The 18,219-nt window shown below is 48.9% G+C and overlaps 1 protein-coding gene across 1 annotated transcript in view; it reads right to left on the bottom strand.

Moving 5' to 3' along the window:
* LOC115086037 (E3 ubiquitin-protein ligase TRIM39-like) overlaps nucleotides 1–18,219 on the bottom strand; it is a 58,293-nt gene that overhangs the window by 39,261 nt on the left and 813 nt on the right. The window lies entirely within an intron of this gene.

Here is an 18,219-nt window from a genome sequence, read left to right as displayed (position 1 = left end):
ATGGGCATAGCTTTCTTGGAAGCAGATACGTAAATATAATAAGGTAGTATGTGACCATTTTGAATTCTCTGCACTGAGAGGTTGGTGGCATCAACAAGGTTAGCAAAGACTTGTAGTTAAAGGTGCTGGGGAGGCTTCAGTGCCGAGAAGTGAAAGTGCTACAATTTTCTTATCTAACGAGCGTAATGTCCTCTTGACCACTTACCTCATGGGGCGTTCCTGAGTCCAGGAAAAACCTGGTAGGAGCCCTACTTAGGGCAGTTTCCATCTATCCTTATATTCTTGGTGCCTGGTGCCTCCACCTGGGGAAGAAGGTGTTAGTGGGTGAGATTTCCCCAGGAAACAAATGGGACTGTAACAAGGCTGGCAGTATGTACAAATATATACAGGTTTATTAGACTATTTTAGTATATTCATTTCTACATGACTATGTATATTGCTAATATGAAGTCAAACAGCACACATATCTACTCTTGGTTAGTAGTCTCAAGCCATGCAACTATATACATTTCTACAAGATAGCAAGAACATTTAATATTTGGTGTTGCTTTCCCACTGTATACCACCATATAGAATAGAAGGGACCTCTTGCGTTCTCACTTAATCAAGTATTATTATTATCCTACCCCTTTTTTCCCCAAGTCTCACCCTTGTGAAAATATTCTACCTCCCAGCTGTTGCTGAGGTCCACATCCTCCTGAGGGATCCATCTCCACCTCCTTCGAATGCAGCTGGAATTTATTTATTTATTTATTTATTTATTTATAGATTTTTCTATACCGGCATTCGAGATTAGGAACCCCATCATGCCGGTTTACAGATAACAAGAGGGTGTGCACAAAAAACAGAACATAAACAAGTGCAAAGAAATAAAAGTTACATTACAACAGGGTCATAAAACCGGGGAGAGAATTAGAGTAAGATAGTTGAGTAGTAAAGATGAATCCACGCCCTCCTGTGGAACCTGACTGGAACTCTGGACCTGTCACTGGGGTCCATGCCCTCCAGGAAGACTGCTTGATATGCCTCTGGGGTCCACACCCTACAGGGGGACCATGCAATCTTCTACTGGGGTACACACATTCCTGGGGGACTGCTCGATCTGCCATTGGGTGCCATAGTCACATCCCAATCTGCTGCTGGGGTTCCCTTCCTCCTGGGGGGCTGCTCCACATCCAGATCTGCTGCTGTCCTTCGGTTCTTCTCCCTTGGTAGGAAGTTTTTCCCTGGCTTGGTTTTAGAGCTCCACTAAGCTCATGGCCAGTTATACACTGTTACCCAGCCTGGATGAATCACCTCCTCTTATCCAAAAGGCCAAGACCCAGGCAGGACCATGGAAAGAGATTGTGTGCACACCCATCCTGCCTGGCTTTTTTTCTGTTGTCAGGTAACTAGGTACCCAAGGGTCTGACTCCCATTTCTTGTCAGGGTGAGAATCTGTTTGCTTCCTAAGACTGTTTTTCAGTATATTTCTCTCATAAATCCCTTTCTCATTCAGAATTCTCCAGTGTAGTTCTGCAGTTTAGGATTTTGCTATCCTTTGATTTAAATTGATATTTCACTGCAAGTTACTAACAGTAGTCCAGGGGGCTGTGACATGCAAATCCCCTACCTGAGTCTCTGACTCAACTATTCAATGGTAATTTAAGCACCATCACAGTAAGGGGTCTGGCAACCTTTTCAATCTCATTCTGGGTTTCCTGACAGCTTATGTTACATACCTGCATTGTCCTCTTTTTTTCTCTCTTCTGAGGTTCATTTAAATAGTAGCATGCTCTTTACCCTCTCTTCCTTGGGAGGGGGTTCACAAGAGCTGTAAACCCCTGGGGGAGGTTTCTGCACTGAGATCTGTTGGTGCCTTTATCTTCTGCATCAAAGGGATTTCAGCACAAGTCAAACCTGAGTCGGTGTAGAAATTAGGGATGTGAATCGTTTTTCAACGATTAAAATTATCGTCCGATAATGTTTATATCGTCTTAAATCGTTATAGAACACGATACAATAGAAATTCTAACGATTTATCGTTAAAAATCGTTAAATCGTGTTAGTGCGCACTAACTCGAGTTAGTGCGCACTAACTCCCCGTTAGTGCGCACTAACTCGATTTAGTGCGCACTAACTGAAAATGATACAAATAAACACTTTCCAGGTCACTGAAGGTCAGTTAGGAATGAATATGTGTTCCTATTGGCTGGCTGCCCTCTTATCTATTGATATTACCAAGGTTACCACTGAGGTGATGGTTGGGGGGATGGGAAATGGAACTGGAAACTAACGAACACCAACAGAAAATGAAACAAAGTGTTCACACTTCCCAGGTCAGTAAAGGTCACTTAGGAATGAATATGTATGTATGTATTCCTATTGGCTGGCTGTGCTCTTATCTATTGATGTTACCAATATGGTTGGGGGGATGTGAAATGGAAACAGTTGGAAGCTTGACAAAAAAAGTAATGTAATGATCAGCACTCACGTGACTAGAACTTGTTTGTTTATTATTTTTGTTAGCAGGCACCTGAAATGCTAGTGCATGTTGAATTTGCCAATCACTGTGCATTTTAGAAAGGTGGTCCTGGCTGGAACTGTACACAGTTCAAATATATGTAATTGATTGTTGGTAAGTGTATTTTTTAAGTAGCCACACTGGCACCAGTATGTTTACTTTTCCTCCTACTTAACTCACTAGCTCAGCTTTGTAAGAAGGGCTTCTCTGCTTGTGTGTTGTTTTTTGTTTGGTGTGAGGAGAGCAGAAACATCAGATCTTTATTCAATCTACTACAGTCATCTCTTACAGTGCCCTATCCCTATTAATACCAGGAGTGTTGTGATCTTCCTGCACACAGTGCCCTAACCCTGATACCAGTCTGAGACAGCTCCCTCCCTGCATTACTAGTGAGAGGCTGGCTTCACAGACAGGGGGGAGCTGCCTGACCCTCACTCCTGACTTCCCCCATGTCCCAGCTAGTGAATGGTGTGTGGGTGAGGGGGGGGGGGGAGGATGGTGAAGTCTGAGACAGCTCCCTCCCTGCATTACTAGTGAGAGGCTGGCTTCACAGACAGGGGGGAGCTGCCTGACCCTCACTCCTGACTTCCCCCATGTCCCAGCTAGTGAATGGTGTGTGGGTGAGGGGGGGGGGGGGGGAGGATGGTGAAGTCTGAGACAGCTCCCTCCCTGCATTACTAGTGAGAGGCTGGCTTCGCAGACAGGGGGGAGCTGCCTGACCCTCACTCCTGACTTCCCCCATGTCCCAGCTAGTGAATGGTGTGTGGGTGAGGGGGGGGGGGGGAGGATGGTGAAGTCTGAGACAGCTCCCTCCCTGCATTACTAGTGAGAGGCTGGCTTCACAGACAGGGGGGAGCTGCCTGACCCTCACTCCTGACTTCCCCCATGTCCCAGCTAGTGAATGGTGTGTGGGTGAGGGGGGGGGGGGGGAGGATGGTGAAGTCTGAGACAGCTCCCTCCCTGCATTACTAGTGAGAGGCTGGCTTCACAGACAGGGGGGAGCTGCCTGACCCTCACTCCTGACTTCCCCCATGTCCCAGCTAGTGAATGGTGTGTGGGTGAGAGGGGGGGGGGAGGATGGTGAAGTCTGAGACAGCTCCCTCCCTGCATTACTAGTGAGAGGCTGGCTTCACAGACAGGGGGGAGCTGCCTGACCCTCACTCCTGACTTCCCCCATGTCCCAGCTAGTGAATGGTGTGTGGGTGAGGGGGGGGGGGGGAGGATGGTGAAGTCTGAGACAGCTCCCTCCCTGCATTACTAGTGAGAGGCTGGCTTCACAGACAGGGGGGAGCTGCCTGACCCTCACTCCTGACTTCCCCCATGTCCCAGCTAGTGAATGGTGTGTGGGTGAGGGGGAGGGGGAGGATGGTGAAGTCTGAGACAGCTCCCTCCCTGCATTACTAGTGAGAGGCTGGCTTCACAGACAGGGGGGAGCTGCCTGACCCTCACTCCTGACTTCCCCATGTCCCAGCTAGTGAATGGTGTGTGGGTGGGGGGGGGGGGGGGGGAGGATGGTGAAGTCTGAGACAGCTCCCTCCCTGCATTACTAGTGAGAGGCTGGCTTCACAGACAGGGGGGAGCTGCCTGACCCTCACTCCTGACTTCCCCCATGTCCCAGCTAGTGAATGGTGTGTGGGTGAGGGGGGGGGGGAGAATGGTGAAGTCTGAGACAGCTCCCTCCCTGCATTACTAGTGAGAGGCTGGCTTCGCAGACAGGGGGGAGCTGCCTGACCCTCACTCCTGACTTCCCCCATGTCCCAGCTAGTGAATGGTGTGTGGGGTGAGGGGGGGGGGGAGGATGGTGAAGTCTGAGACAGCTCCCTCCCTGCATTACTAGTGAGAGGCTGGCTTCGCAGACAGGGGGGAGCTGCCTGACCCTCACTCCTGACTTCCCCCATGTCCAGCTAGTGAATGGTGTGTGGGTGAGGGGGGGGGGGGGAGGATGGTGAAGTCTGAGACAGCTCCCTCCCTGCATTACTAGTGAGAGGCTGGCTTCACAGACAGGGGGAAGCTGCCTGACCCTCACTCCTGACTTCCCCCATGTCCCAGCTAGTGAATGGTGTGTGGGTGAGGGGGGGGGGGGGGAGGATGGTGAAGTCTGAGACAGCTCCCTCCCTGCATTACTAGTGAGAGGCTGGCTTCACAGACAGGGGGGAGCTGCCTGACCCTCACTCCTGACTTCCCCCATGTCCCAGCTAGTGAATGGTGTGTGGGTGAGGGGGGGGGGGGAGGATGGTGAAGTCTGAGACAGCTCCCTCCCTGCATTACTAGTGAGAGGCTGGCTTCGCAGACAGGGGGGAGCTGCCTGACCCTCACTCCTGACTTCCCCCATGTCCCAGCTAGTGAATGGTGTGTGGGTGAGGGGGGGGGGGGGGGGGAGGATGGTGAAGTCTGAGACAGCTCCCTCCCTGCATTACTAGTGAGAGGCTGGCTTCACAGACAGGGGGGAGCTGCCTGACCCTCACTCCTGACTTCCCCCATGTCCCAGCTAGTGAATGGTGTGTGGGTGAGGGGGGGGGAGGATGGTGAAGTCTGAGACAGCTCCCTCCCTGCATTACTAGTGAGAGGCTGGCTTCACAGACAGGGGGGAGCTGCCTGTCCCTGACTCCTGACTTCCCCATGTCCGAGCTAGTGAATGGTGTGTGGGTGAGGGGGGGGGGTGGATGGTGAAGTCTGAGACAGCTCCCTCCCTGCATTACTAGTGAGAGGCTGGCTTCACAGACAGGGGGGAGCTGCCTGACCCTCACTCCTCCGGGGTATTGTGATCTTCCTGCACACAGTGCCCTATCCCTGATACCAGGGGTGTTGTGATCTTCCTGCATGCAGTGCCCTATCCCTATTAATACCAGGAGTGTTGTGATCTTCCTGCATGCAGTGCCCTATCCCTATTAATACCAGGAGTGTTGTGATCTTCCTGCATGCAGTGCCCTATCCCTGATATCGGGATGTGTGCAAGAAGATCACAACACCCCCGGTATCAGGAATAGGGCACTGTGTGCAGGAAGATCACAACACCCCCAGTATCAGGAATAGGGCACTGTGTGCAGGAAGATCACAACACCCCTGGTATTAGGGATAGGGCACTGTGTGCAGGAAGATCACAACACTCCTGGTATTAATAGGGATAGGGCACTGTGTGCAGGAAGATCACAATACCCCTGGTATCAGGGTTAGGGCACAAGTTCTAGTCACATTGACTGATCACATTACTTGTTTTGTCAAGCTACCAACTGTTTCCATTTCCCATCCCCCATATACTGTCAGTAGGAAACTTGGTAACATGAATAAATAAGAGGGCAGCCAATAGGAATACATATTCATTCCTAAACTGACCTTAACTGACCTGAAAAGTGTCAAATTGTATCATTTTCAGTTAGTGCGCACTAACTCCCAGTTAGTGCGCACTAACTCCCGTTAGTGCGCACTAACTCGAGTTAGTGCGCACTAATCGGAAAAAACGATTTTATAACGATTTTTTAACTAAAAAATCGTGCCTAAGACGATTTTCTTGCCCTGCCACACGATTTCTATCGTTAAGATGATATGGAAAACGATTCACATCCCTAGTAGAAATGCTTTTCTACCAAAGATAATTCTGTCACTCCCTTTGAGTGACGTCTGCGAGGAGACTTAAGAATGTCACAGTGCTGAGCTTGAGAGGGCTCTGACCTTTTCAATTTTGGCACCAGTCCCTCAGCTAGATATTTTCTTTCTTTTCCCAGTTTGAGTTTGAAGAGGGCTGAAATTTTTCTTTAAACTTAAACTCTTTGATCATGATATTCAGCGCTACTTATCTGGATAAGGACTTTCCTGGTTAAGTGGTGGCAGCTGAATATCTGGCTATGTTTAGAAGCCACCACGTATTCAGATAAGTACTTACTCCGAATAATTACTTATCCAGCTATGTAGTGGGTGTGAAAAGGGCATTTCAAGGAGAAGCAACGTATCCAGCTCACATAAACCAGCTAAGCAGCAATATTTAAACTTACCAGGCTATATTAACCAGATAAGTCAGACCTGTTCAATAGCAGGTCTAAAGTTAGCCAGATAAGGCTAATCCAGCTAACTAGCTATTTAACGAGAGATATTCAGCAGCATAGCCGTGCCGTTCAGTTGTAAATATCTTCTTCTTTTTGGTTTATGGTAACACTATTCTATTGCGTTAACAAGCATTTGGCGCAGACTTTGCTCTTCCCGTTTTGTTTTGAGCTGAGGAAAGGAGCATTAGCATCCAAAATCAAATCAAGAAATGCAACAAGCCAGTCAATTGTAAGGTATCACCTTGTGACTTTTTTGGTCTATTGATTTTTATTTCCATATGTTGTAACGAAGACCTTTGCAAATAATAACATTTCTAATTCTTTGTATTTCAGAATGTAAAGGAGTGACCCTATTTTCCCTCCTTATCCTGTGTGGGAGCAGGATAGATGACTGGTCCACCTTAAATCCCACGGAGGGAGAGAGCTATGTAGGCAGGAACCAGCTGGGAAAATCCGACCTGGCCCAGGTCTCCAGGAGAAGGCGGCTCCAGTCTAGCATTCTTGTCCTAATGCTGAAGGTGATTTGGTTTCCAGGAGAAGGCGGCTCCAGTCTAGCATTCCTGTCCTAAAGCTGAAGGTGATTTGGTTTCCAGGAGAAGGCGGCTCCAGTCTAGCATTCCTGTCCTAAAGCTGAAGGTGATTTGGTTTCCAGGAGAAGGCGGCTCCAGTCTAGCATTCCTGTCCTAAAGCTGAAAGGTGATTTGGTTTCCAGGAGAAGGCGGCTCCAGTCTAGCATTCCTGTCCTAAAGCTGAAAGTGATTTGGTTTCCAGGAGAAGGCGGCTCCAGTCTAGCATTCCTGTCCTAATGCTGAAGGTGATTTGGTTTCCAGGAGAAGGCGGCTCCAGTCTAGCATTCCTGTCCTAATGCTGAAGGTGATTTGGTTTCCAGGAGAAGGCGGCTCCTGTCTAGCATTCCTGTCCTAAAGCTGAAAGGTGATTTGGTTTCCAGGAGAAGGCAGCTCCAATCTAGCATTCCTGTCCTAAAGCTGAAGGTGATTTGGTTTCCAGGAGAAGGCGGCTCCAGTCTAGCATTCCTTTCCTAAAGCTGAAGGTGATGTGGTTTCCAGGAGAAGGCGGCTCCAGTCTAGTATTCCTGTCCTAAAGCTGAAGGTGGTTTGGTTTCCAGGAGAAGGCGGCTCCAGTCTAGCATTCCTGTCCTAAAGCTGAAGGTGATTTGGTTTCCAGGAGAAGGCGGCTCCAATCTAGCATTCCTGTCCTAAAGCTGAAAGTGATTTGGTTTCCAGGAGAAGGCGGCTCCAGTCTAGCATTCCTGTCCTAAAGCTGAAAGGTGATTTGGTTTCCAGGAGAAGGCGGCTCCAGTCTAGTATTCCTGTCCTAAAGCTGAAGGTGGTTTGGTTTCCAGGAGAAGGCGGCTCCAGTCTAGCATTCCTATCCTAAAGCTGAAGGTGATTTGGTTTCCAGGAGAAGGCGGCTCCAATCTAGCATTCCTGTCCTAAAGCTGAAGGTGATTTGGTTTCCAGGAGAAGGCGGCTCCTGTGCAACCTTACTGTCCTAAGGTGAAGTCTCTAGCTCAATGCTGTGATCTTCATGTTTCTGCTGGTGGTAAGCAGACCTTTATTTTTGTAAATGTAATACGTGCTGTAAATAAAATACTGAACGCACACCTTGATGGCTGATTTACAGTGCCACACAGAACCTTACCTTTACAGGTGCCTTTTGTATTTTTTGTTTCATTTAAAGTTTATTGTGTTGAGGGCCACAAGTAATACACAACAAACATCTGTAGTAACAAAGCCGTCAAAAACACAAAGATAAGGTTATATATATATATTTATTTATCTATTTATTTATCTTTCATTTTTATATACCGATGTTCCTGTATAGAATACATATCGCACCGGTTTACAGAGAACTGAACTGTTGCCTCAGGGGCGGATACATTGGAACAAGGTTGAAACAAACTTACAGAGAACCAATGGAATGCAATTCAAAACATGATTAGCAAAATAAAGTACAATTCAAAACATATACAAATTCAAAACATATTTACAGTGGGATTGGTGGACCAGCGTCTGTAAAGCTCAATTTATCGGCTCTTAGCTCTCAGGGAACGCTTGGCTAAATAGCCAAGTCTTTAGCTTCTTTTTGAATACCAAAAGGCAGGGTTCTTGGCGAAGCGAGTTCCAAAGTGAGGGACCAGTTGTGGAAAGGGCGCGTTTCCTCAGTGAGGTTTTGGCCGGCTGGGTTTGTAGCATATCCTTGTACGCTCTTCTGATGGGTCTCATGGTGGTGTGCTGCTGAAGTTGGAATGTTAGGTTGAGGGGGGAGATGTTGTGTAAGGCCTTATGGATCATCATGAGGGCTTTAAAGAGTATCCTGAATTTAATTGGCAGCCAGTGAAGGTTCTGGAGGATAGGGGTGATGTGTTCCCTTTTATTGGTGTTTGTGAGGATCCTGGCCGACGCGTTCTGGACCATCTGAAGTGGTTGATTATGATGGCGGGTAGGCCCAGGAGAAGTGAGTTGCAGTAATCCAGTTTCGGGAGGATGATAGGTTGTAATACCAGGCGGAAATCTCGGAAGTGCAGAAGTGGTTTTAATTTTTTTAATACTTGCAATTTAAAGAAGCATTCCTTGGTGGTGTTGTTTACGAATTTGCTTAGGTTGAGTTGGTTGTCTAGTAGCACACCAAGGTCTCTTACATGCGTTGTGTGGTCGATAGATGTGATGGACAGTTGGGAAGAAATTGGGGGCGTTAAGCGGAATGCAGTTGTCTGGGGCTATTAGGAGGATTTCGGTTTTGATGGTGTTAAGGACGAGGTTGAGGCTGGTGAGTAGGTTGTTGATTGCAGTAAGGCAACTATTCCAATAAGACCATGTTTTATGGAGTTATTCAGCTATGGGGATGAGGATCTGTATGTCATCCGCGTATAAGAAGTGCGTTAGCTTGAGGTTGGTTAGTAGATGGCAGAGTGGGAGGAGGTAAATATATATATATATATTGTAACCCCTTCTCCCACAGAGAACTCCTATTTACAGCAGTAAGACGGAAAATAAGAAAAAATGTCTATGCTAAGGCTCCCTGAAACAGGGACTCCCACCTGGGGAGCAGCACAGGACCGGAAGGCAGGACTCACAGGCAAGACAAGGGCTGGTCTTCCACCTTGCCAGCACTCTCCCCTGCAGGTTGGGCCCTTGAGTTCTGGGGGCCACTTAGCCTCTGCGGTGACAGTACATCATAGTGAGTCCTCGGGCTAGAACTTGGCAAGGCTGAAGGGCAAGGCCTTGATGAGGCATGCAGGGCTTGGCAGGCAGGAGGAGGCGGGGCTGGCCTGGGAGGTAGGACAAGGTAAGGCTGGACAGGTGAGGCTTGGGCAAGGCAAGGCAAGGATTTCTTGGCAGACAGGACAAAGCAAGGCTGGATACTAAACAGGGCCTGGAACTAGACAAGACACAGGCAAGGCAAGGCAAGAACAAGATTCTGATACAGGCAGGACTGGGTCAGGACATTGGAACCGACAGATCAAGACACACAAGGCAGACTAGGGCAGGATGAAGACAAGGCAGACAAGGGAAACACCGAACAAAGAACAAAGAAGCCCAAAGGCAGCAAGGCTTGGGCAGACAGAATAGGCCCGAAGGCCTCGAGGCAAAGCAAGGCAGAGGTCCCGTAGGCCACAAGGCAAAATGGAGCCAGAAGTGACAACAGGAGAAGACAAGGAGCTTCGGGCAAGGCAGGTTACATAGGGCTGGAGATTCGATGTGGCAAGGGCAGTGAGGAGGAGCTTGGCAAGCAAAGTGGTGAGGCTTACTGAGGGCCTCTGCTGGTGTGGAGGTGTCATTGCAGGAGTCCAGAAGGCTGCGTAGCAGGCAAAATCCTAACAGTCCTAGTACTACAAGTGCACCAAGATACAAAATGGGCCCAAAGATTCTCACATTTAGTCAGAGTTCATCTCTACAAAGTAGCTATCTTACGCAAATGGTACCCTCATTCCAGATGTCGAATGACTTGGCGTCTTCATGGTGCTGTGATTCTGCTATTCCTGCTGCACTAATTCCTTTCTCTGTTTCATAGTCAAAAATGGACAAAGAAACAGAAGGCTGTTTCCATACAGAACAGGAGAAAGATAAACCTCTAAAACAAAAAGTCCTTTGACTTGATTAACTTCGAGCATTCAGCAGTCCGCTAAGCATCCATGAGTGTCCTGCGCCCAACGATGTCATTAATTCACTGCAATATGTTGGTGAAGTGGACCCTTCGGCCTAGGAGGATTTGGCACAACCTGTGGGGAGGAGCCCCAGAGGTCCCCACCATAAGCAGGCACAGTTGGCTGAGGCAGAGGTCCAACAGGAGCTTCACCAGTACCAACTCAGGTTCCCGTTATGTTGAGCACTTGGGTGCCGGGGCCAGCTGGTCTTGGGCTTGGGACTTTGTGAAGAATCGTGTAGATGTAGGTGCTGCCAGGTCCAAGGGAGAAGTCAGGATCCAAGCAGGAGCATGGAGCAGATGGCCGAGCTGAGAGATGATCCATCCAGGCAGGAGTGGAAGGTACTCAGCCAAGGAGCGAAACAGATGAGAATCAGCTAGTGATGTCAAAGTCCCAGCTGTGGTCAGAGGCAGGCAGCAGAGAGCAGGGTTGATGTCCAAACTGTGGTCAGTGGCAGGCAGCAGGACTCAGAGCCAATGACCGGGCAGTGGTTGGAGACAGGTGGAAAGGAAGCAGTGTCAGGTCCAAAGCTCAGGGTCAAAGCTGGAAGTCCAGACAAGTAGTGGAGCAGGAGGGAGACCAGAGGGGTGACACTGACGAGAAGAGGGACCACAGGACGAGACTAACCTCAAAAGAGACAAAACCGGGCTGCCAAGATGGGCAAACCAGAGACAGGAACAAGACGCTGGAAGCCGAAGGAGACCTGAACGCAGAAACACGCTCTGCAACTTCCTCAATTCGAAAGGTATTCGACCGATTGCCAAGGCCCTGAGTCATGGGAGAAGGGCCCTTGTATACCGACATGGCTGTCATGTCATCAGACAACACCCAGAGCCCATCCCTTTAAATAGCTGAAGGGAACATGCGACACATGCCTAAGGGACCTGCTGTGTAGCAGTATCTGTAGAAGCAGGCTGGGCCGGGCGTGCACCAGGAGACGCGTCAGCCTGTGATGGCTGGGCTGTCACATTGTCACTCAGGGGACACTCACTGTACTTCATACACCTTTACTAACGCCCTTACACATGTATTACAGTAAGACTGCTGGTGGATGGGAATGCAGGGTGTGTGGGATCAGGGGGAGAAGGACAATCAGGAGAAAGGCGCTGTCACACTGTCACTCAGGGGACACTCACTGTACTGTATACACCTTTACTAACGCCCTTACACATGTATTACAGTAAGACTGCTGGTGGATGGGAATGCAGGGTGTGTGGGATCAGGGGGAGAAGGACAATCAGGAGAAAGGCGCTGTCACACTGTCACTCAGGGGACACTCACTGTACTGTATACACCTTTACTAACGCCCTTACACATGTATTACAGTAAGACTGCTGGTGGATGGGAATGCAGGGTGTGTGGGATCAGGGGGAGAAGGACAATCAGGAGAAAGGCGCTGTCACATTGTCACTCAGGGGACACTGATTGTACTTCATACATCTTTACTAACGCCCTTACACATGTATTACAGTAAGACTGCTGGTGGATGGGAATGCAGGATGTGTGGGATCAGGGGGAGAAGGACAATCAGGAGAAAGGTGCTGTCACACTGTCACTCAGGGGACACTCACTGTACTTTATACACCTTTACTAACGCCCTTACACATGTATTACAGTAAGACTGCTGGTGGATGGGAATGCAGGGTGTGTGGGATCAGGGGAGAAGGACAATCAGGAGAAAGGTGCTGTCACACTGTCACTCATGGGACACTCACTGTACTTCATACACCTTTACTAACGCCCTTACACATGTATTACAGTAAGACTGCTGGTGGATGGGAATGCAGGGTGTGTGGGATCAGGGGGAGAAGGACAATCAGGAGAAAGGTGCTGTCACACTGTCACTCAGGGGACACTCACTGTACTTTATACACCTTTACTAACGCCCTTACACATGTATTACAGTAAGACTGCTGGTGGATGGGAATGCAGGGTGTGTGGGATCAGGGGGAGAAGGACAATCAGGAGAAAGGCGCTGTCACACTGTCACTCATGGGACACTCACTGTACTGTATACACCTTTACTAACGCCCTTACACATGTATTACAGTAAGACTGCTGGTGGATGGGAATGCAGGGTGTGTGGGATCAGGGGGAGAAGGACAATCAGGAGAAAGGCGCTGTCACATTGTCACTCAGGGGACACTCACTGTACTTTATACACCTTTACTAACGCCCTTACACATGTATTACAGTAAGACTGCTGGTGGATGGGAATGCAGGGTGTGTGGGATCAGGGGGAGAAGGACAATCAGGAGAAAGGTGCTGTCACACTGTCACTCAGGGGACACTCACTGTACTGTATACACCTTTACTAACGCCCTTACACATGTATTACAGTAAGACTGCTGGTGGATGGGAATGCAGGGTGTGTGGGATCAGGGGGAGAAGGACAATCAGGAGAAAGGCGCTGTCACACTGTCACTCATGGGACACTCACTGTACTGTATACACCTTTACTAACGCCCTTACACATGTATTACAGTAAGACTGCTGGTGGATGGGAATGCAGGGTGTGTGGGATCAGGGGGAGAAGGACAATCAGGAGAAAGGCGCTGTCACACTGTCACTCAGGGGACACTCACTGTACTGTATACACCTTTACTAACGCCCTTACACATGTATTACAGTAAGACTGCTGGTGGATGGGAATGCAGGGTGTGTGGGATCAGGGGGAGAAGGACAATCAGGAGAAAGGCGCTGTCACACTGTCACTCAGGGGACACTCACTGTACTGTATACACCTTTACTAACGCCCTTACACATGTATTACAGTAAGACTGCTGGTGGATGGGAATGCAGGATGTGTGGGATCAGGGGGAGAAGGACAATCAGGAGAAAGGCGCTGTCACATTGTCACTCAGGGGACACTCACTGTACTGTATACACCTTTACTAACGCCCTTACACATGTATTACAGTAAGACTGCTGGTGGATGGGAATGCAGGATGTGTGGGATCAGGGGGAGAAGGACAATCAGGAGAAAGGCGCTGTCACATTGTCACTCAGGGGACACTGATTGTACTTCATACACCTTTACTAACGCCCTTACACATGTATTACAGTAAGACTGCTGGTGGATGGGAATGCAGGGTGTGTGGGATCAGGGGAGAAGGACAATCAGGAGAAAGGCGCTGTCACATTGTCACTCAGGGGACACTCACTGTACTTTATACACCTTTACTAACGCCCTTACACATGTATTACAGTAAGACTTGCTGGTGGATGGGAATGCAGGGTGTGTGGGATCAGGGGGAGAAGGACAATCAGGAGAAAGGCGCTGTCACATTGTCACTCAGGGGACACTCACTGTACTTTATACACCTTTACTAACGCCCTTACACATGTATTACAGTAAGACTGCTGGTGGATGGGAATGCAGGGTGTGTGGGATCAGGGGGAGAAGGACAATCAGGAGAAAGGCGCTGTCACATTGTCACTCAGGGGACACTCACTGTACTTTATACACCTTTACTAACGCCCTTACACATGTATTACAGTAAGACTGCTGGTGGATGGGAATGCAGGATGTGTGGGATCAGGGGAGAAGGACAATCAGGAGAAAGGCGCTGTCACATTGTCACTCAGGGGACACTCACTGTACTTTATACACCTTTACTAACGCCCTTACACATGTATTACAGTAAGACTGCTGGTGGATGGGAATGCAGGGTGTGTGGGATCAGGGGGAGAAGGACAATCAGGAGAAAGGTGCTGTCACATTGTCACTCAGGGGACACTCACTGTACTGTATACACCTTTACTAACGCCCTTACACATGTATTACAGTAAGACTGCTGGTGGATGGGAATGCAGGGTGTGTGGGATCAGGGGGAGAAGGACAATCAGGAGAAAGGCGCTGTCACATTGTCACTCAGGGGACACTCACTGTACTGTATACACCTTTACTAACGCCCTTACACATGTATTACAGTAAGACTGCTGGTGGATGGGAATGCAGGGTGTGTGGGATCAGGGGGAGAAGGACAATCAGGAGAAAGGCGCTGTCACACTGTCACTCAGGGGACACTCACTGTACTGTATACACCTTTACTAACGCCCTTACACATGTATTACAGTAAGACTGCTGGTGGATGGGAATGCAGGGTGTGTGGGATCAGGGGGAGAAGGACAATCAGGAGAAAGGCGCTGTCACATTGTCACTCAGGGGACACTCACTGTACTTTATACACCTTTACTAACGCCCTTACACATGTATTACAGTAAGACTGCTGGTGGATGGGAATGCAGGATGTGTGGGATCAGGGGAGAAGGACAATCAGGAGAAAGGCGCTGTCACATTGTCACTCAGGGGACACTCACTGTACTTTATACACCTTTACTAACGCCCTTACACATGTATTACAGTAAGACTGCTGGTGGATGGGAATGCAGGGTGTGTGGGATCAGGGGAGAAGGACAATCAGGAGAAAGGCGCTGTCACACTGTCACTCATGGGACACTCACTGTACTGTATACACCTTTACTAACGCCCTTACACATGTATTACAGTAAGACTGCTGGTGGATGGGAATGCAGGGTGTGTGGGATCAGGGGAGAAGGACAATCAGGAGAAAGGCGCTGTCACACTGTCACTCATGGGACACTCACTGTACTGTATACACCTTTACTAACGCCCTTACACATGTATTACAGTAAGACTGCTGGTGGATGGGAATGCAGGGTGTGTGGGATCAGGGGGAGAAGGACAATCAGGAGAAAGGTGCTGTCACATTGTCACTCAGGGGACACTCACTGTACTGTATACACCTTTACTAACGCCCTTACACATGTATTACAGTAAGACTGCTGGTGGATGGGAATGCAGGGTGTGTGGGTTCAGGGGGAGAAGGACAATCAGGAGAAAGGTGCTGTCACATTGTCACTCAGGGGACACTCACTGTACTGTATACACCTTTACTAACGCCCTTACACATGTATTACAGTAAGACTGCTGGTGGATGGGAATGCAGGGTGTGTGGGATCAGGGGGAGAAGGACAATCAGGAGAAAGGTGCTGTCACATTGTCACTCAGGGGACACTCACTGTACTGTATACACCTTTACTAACGCCCTTACACATGTATTACAGTAAGACTGCTGGTGGATGGGAATGCAGGGTGTGTGGGATCAGGGGGAGAAGGACAATCAGGAGAAAGGTGCTGTCACATTGTCACTCAGGGGACACTCACTGTACTGTATACACCTTTACTAACGCCCTTACACATGTATTACAGTAAGACTGCTGGTGGATGGGAATGCAGGGTGTGTGGGATCAGGGGGAGAAGGACAATCAGGAGAAAGGCGCTGTCACACTGTCACTTAGGGGACACTCACTGTACTGTATACACCTTTACTAACGCCCTTACACATGTATTACAGTAAGACTGCTGGTGGATGGGAATGCAGGGTGTGTGGGATCAGGGGGAGAAGGACAATCAGGAGAAAGGCGCTGTCACACTGTCACTCAGGGGACACTCACTGTACTGTATACACCTTTACTAACGCCCTTACACATGTATTACAGTAAGACTGCTGGTGGATGGGAATGCAGGGTGTGTGGGATCAGGGGGAGAAGGACAATCAGGAGAAAGGTGCTGTCACACTGTCACTCAGGGGACACTCACTGTACTGTATACACCTTTACTAACGCCCTTACACATGTATTACAGTAAGACTGCTGGTGGATGGGAATGCAGGGTGTGTGGGATCAGGGGGAGAAGGACAATCAGGAGAAAGGCGCTGTCACATTGTCACTCAGGGGACACTCACTGTACTTTATACACCTTTACTAACGCCCTTACACATGTATTACAGTAAGACTGCTGGTGGATGGGAATGCAGGGTGTGTGGGATCAGGGGGAGAAGGACAATCAGGAGAAAGGTGCTGTCACACTGTCACTCAGGGGACACTCACTGTACTGTATACACCTTTACTAACGCCCTTACACATGTATTACAGTAAGACTGCTGGTGGATGGGAATGCAGGATGTGTGGGATCAGGGGGAGAAGGACAATCAGGAGAAAGGTGCTGTCACACTGTCACTCATGGGACACTCACTGTACTTCATACACCTTTACTAACGCCCTTACACATGTATTACAGTAAGACTGCTGGTGGATGGGAATGCAGGGTGTGTGGGATCAGGGGGAGAAGGACAATCAGGAGAAAGGTGCTGTCACACTGTCACTCAGGGGACACTCACTGTACTGTATACACCTTTACTAACGCCCTTACACATGTATTACAGTAAGACTGCTGGTGGATGGGAATGCAGGATGTGTGGGATCAGGGGGAGAAGGACAATCAGGAGAAAGGTGCTGTCACACTGTCACTCATGGGACACTCACTGTACTTCATACACCTTTACTAACGCCCTTACACATGTATTACAGTAAGACTGCTGGTGGATGGGAATGCAGGATGTGTGGGATCAGGGGAGAAGGACAATCAGGAGAAAGGCGCTGTCACATTGTCACTCAGGGGACACTCACTGTACTTCATACACCTTTACTAACGCCCTTACACATGTATTACAGTAAGACTGCTGGTGGATGGGAATGCAGGGTGTGTGGGATCAGGGGGAGAAGGACAATCAGGAGAAAGGTGCTGTCACACTGTCACTCAGGGGACACTCACTGTACTTCATACACCTTTACTAACGCCCTTACACATGTATTACAGTAAGACTGCTGGTGGATGGGAATGCAGGGTGTGTGGGATCAGGGGGAGAAGGACAATCAGGAGAAAGGCGCTGTCACATTGTCACTCAGGGGACACTCACTGTACTTTATACACCTTTACTAACGCCCTTACACATGTATTACAGTAATATTACAGGATGTGTGGGATCAGGGGGAGAAGGACAATCAGGAGAAAGGCCTCTTCAGGTTTACCGAGGGAGGCCACAAAGCCTGCCGGCAATCACCAGGAAGATGGGAGTATCAAAAGGACCCTCTTAGACAGGAAGAGATCATTTCATCTGCCAAGCCCGTCACTACAGGCAGAGGTTAGGCGGCCACGACAATGATCCGTGCCAGGGAAACGCAGGCCGAGCGCCCTCGGGCGAGGGCCACGGAAATGGCACAGCTGGAATCAGTAGTGGCATGGCTTAGCCGATACACTGCATGCCTAATCGGGATGTCGGCCGAGCAGGCGGTCAGCAGGCTCAGCTTCCTAAAGAAAGGTTATGGAAGCTCCCTTTAAGGGTCGCCTATTGTTTGGAGAAGAGCTGCAACAGGAAGTGGGAGAGTCGAAGGCAGTGGCGTAGGTCTAGGCCCTACTAGTTTGCAGTCTTATTGATAAATAGAGCCTTACAGTGCACCGGACAATAGCTTTCTGAGCAGTCTGCACCGGCCGTCGTGCAACACGAGTGACGCTTTAAAATATGTTCATTCTATTATTTCAAGCACTTACCAACATTAAAAATGCCTCAATCAATCTGTATTTATTTTACATTTGCAGTTTATAAACAAAAAATATCATGTAAGAACTAAAAAAAAAAAAA

The sequence above is a fragment of the Rhinatrema bivittatum genome, chromosome 2, assembly GCF_901001135.1.
Source record: "Rhinatrema bivittatum chromosome 2, aRhiBiv1.1, whole genome shotgun sequence".
NCBI classification, from domain to species: Eukaryota; Metazoa; Chordata; class Amphibia; order Gymnophiona; family Rhinatrematidae; genus Rhinatrema; species Rhinatrema bivittatum.
Note: the sequence above shows the minus strand (reverse complement) of the source record. Positions and strands in the feature narration are given on the sequence as shown.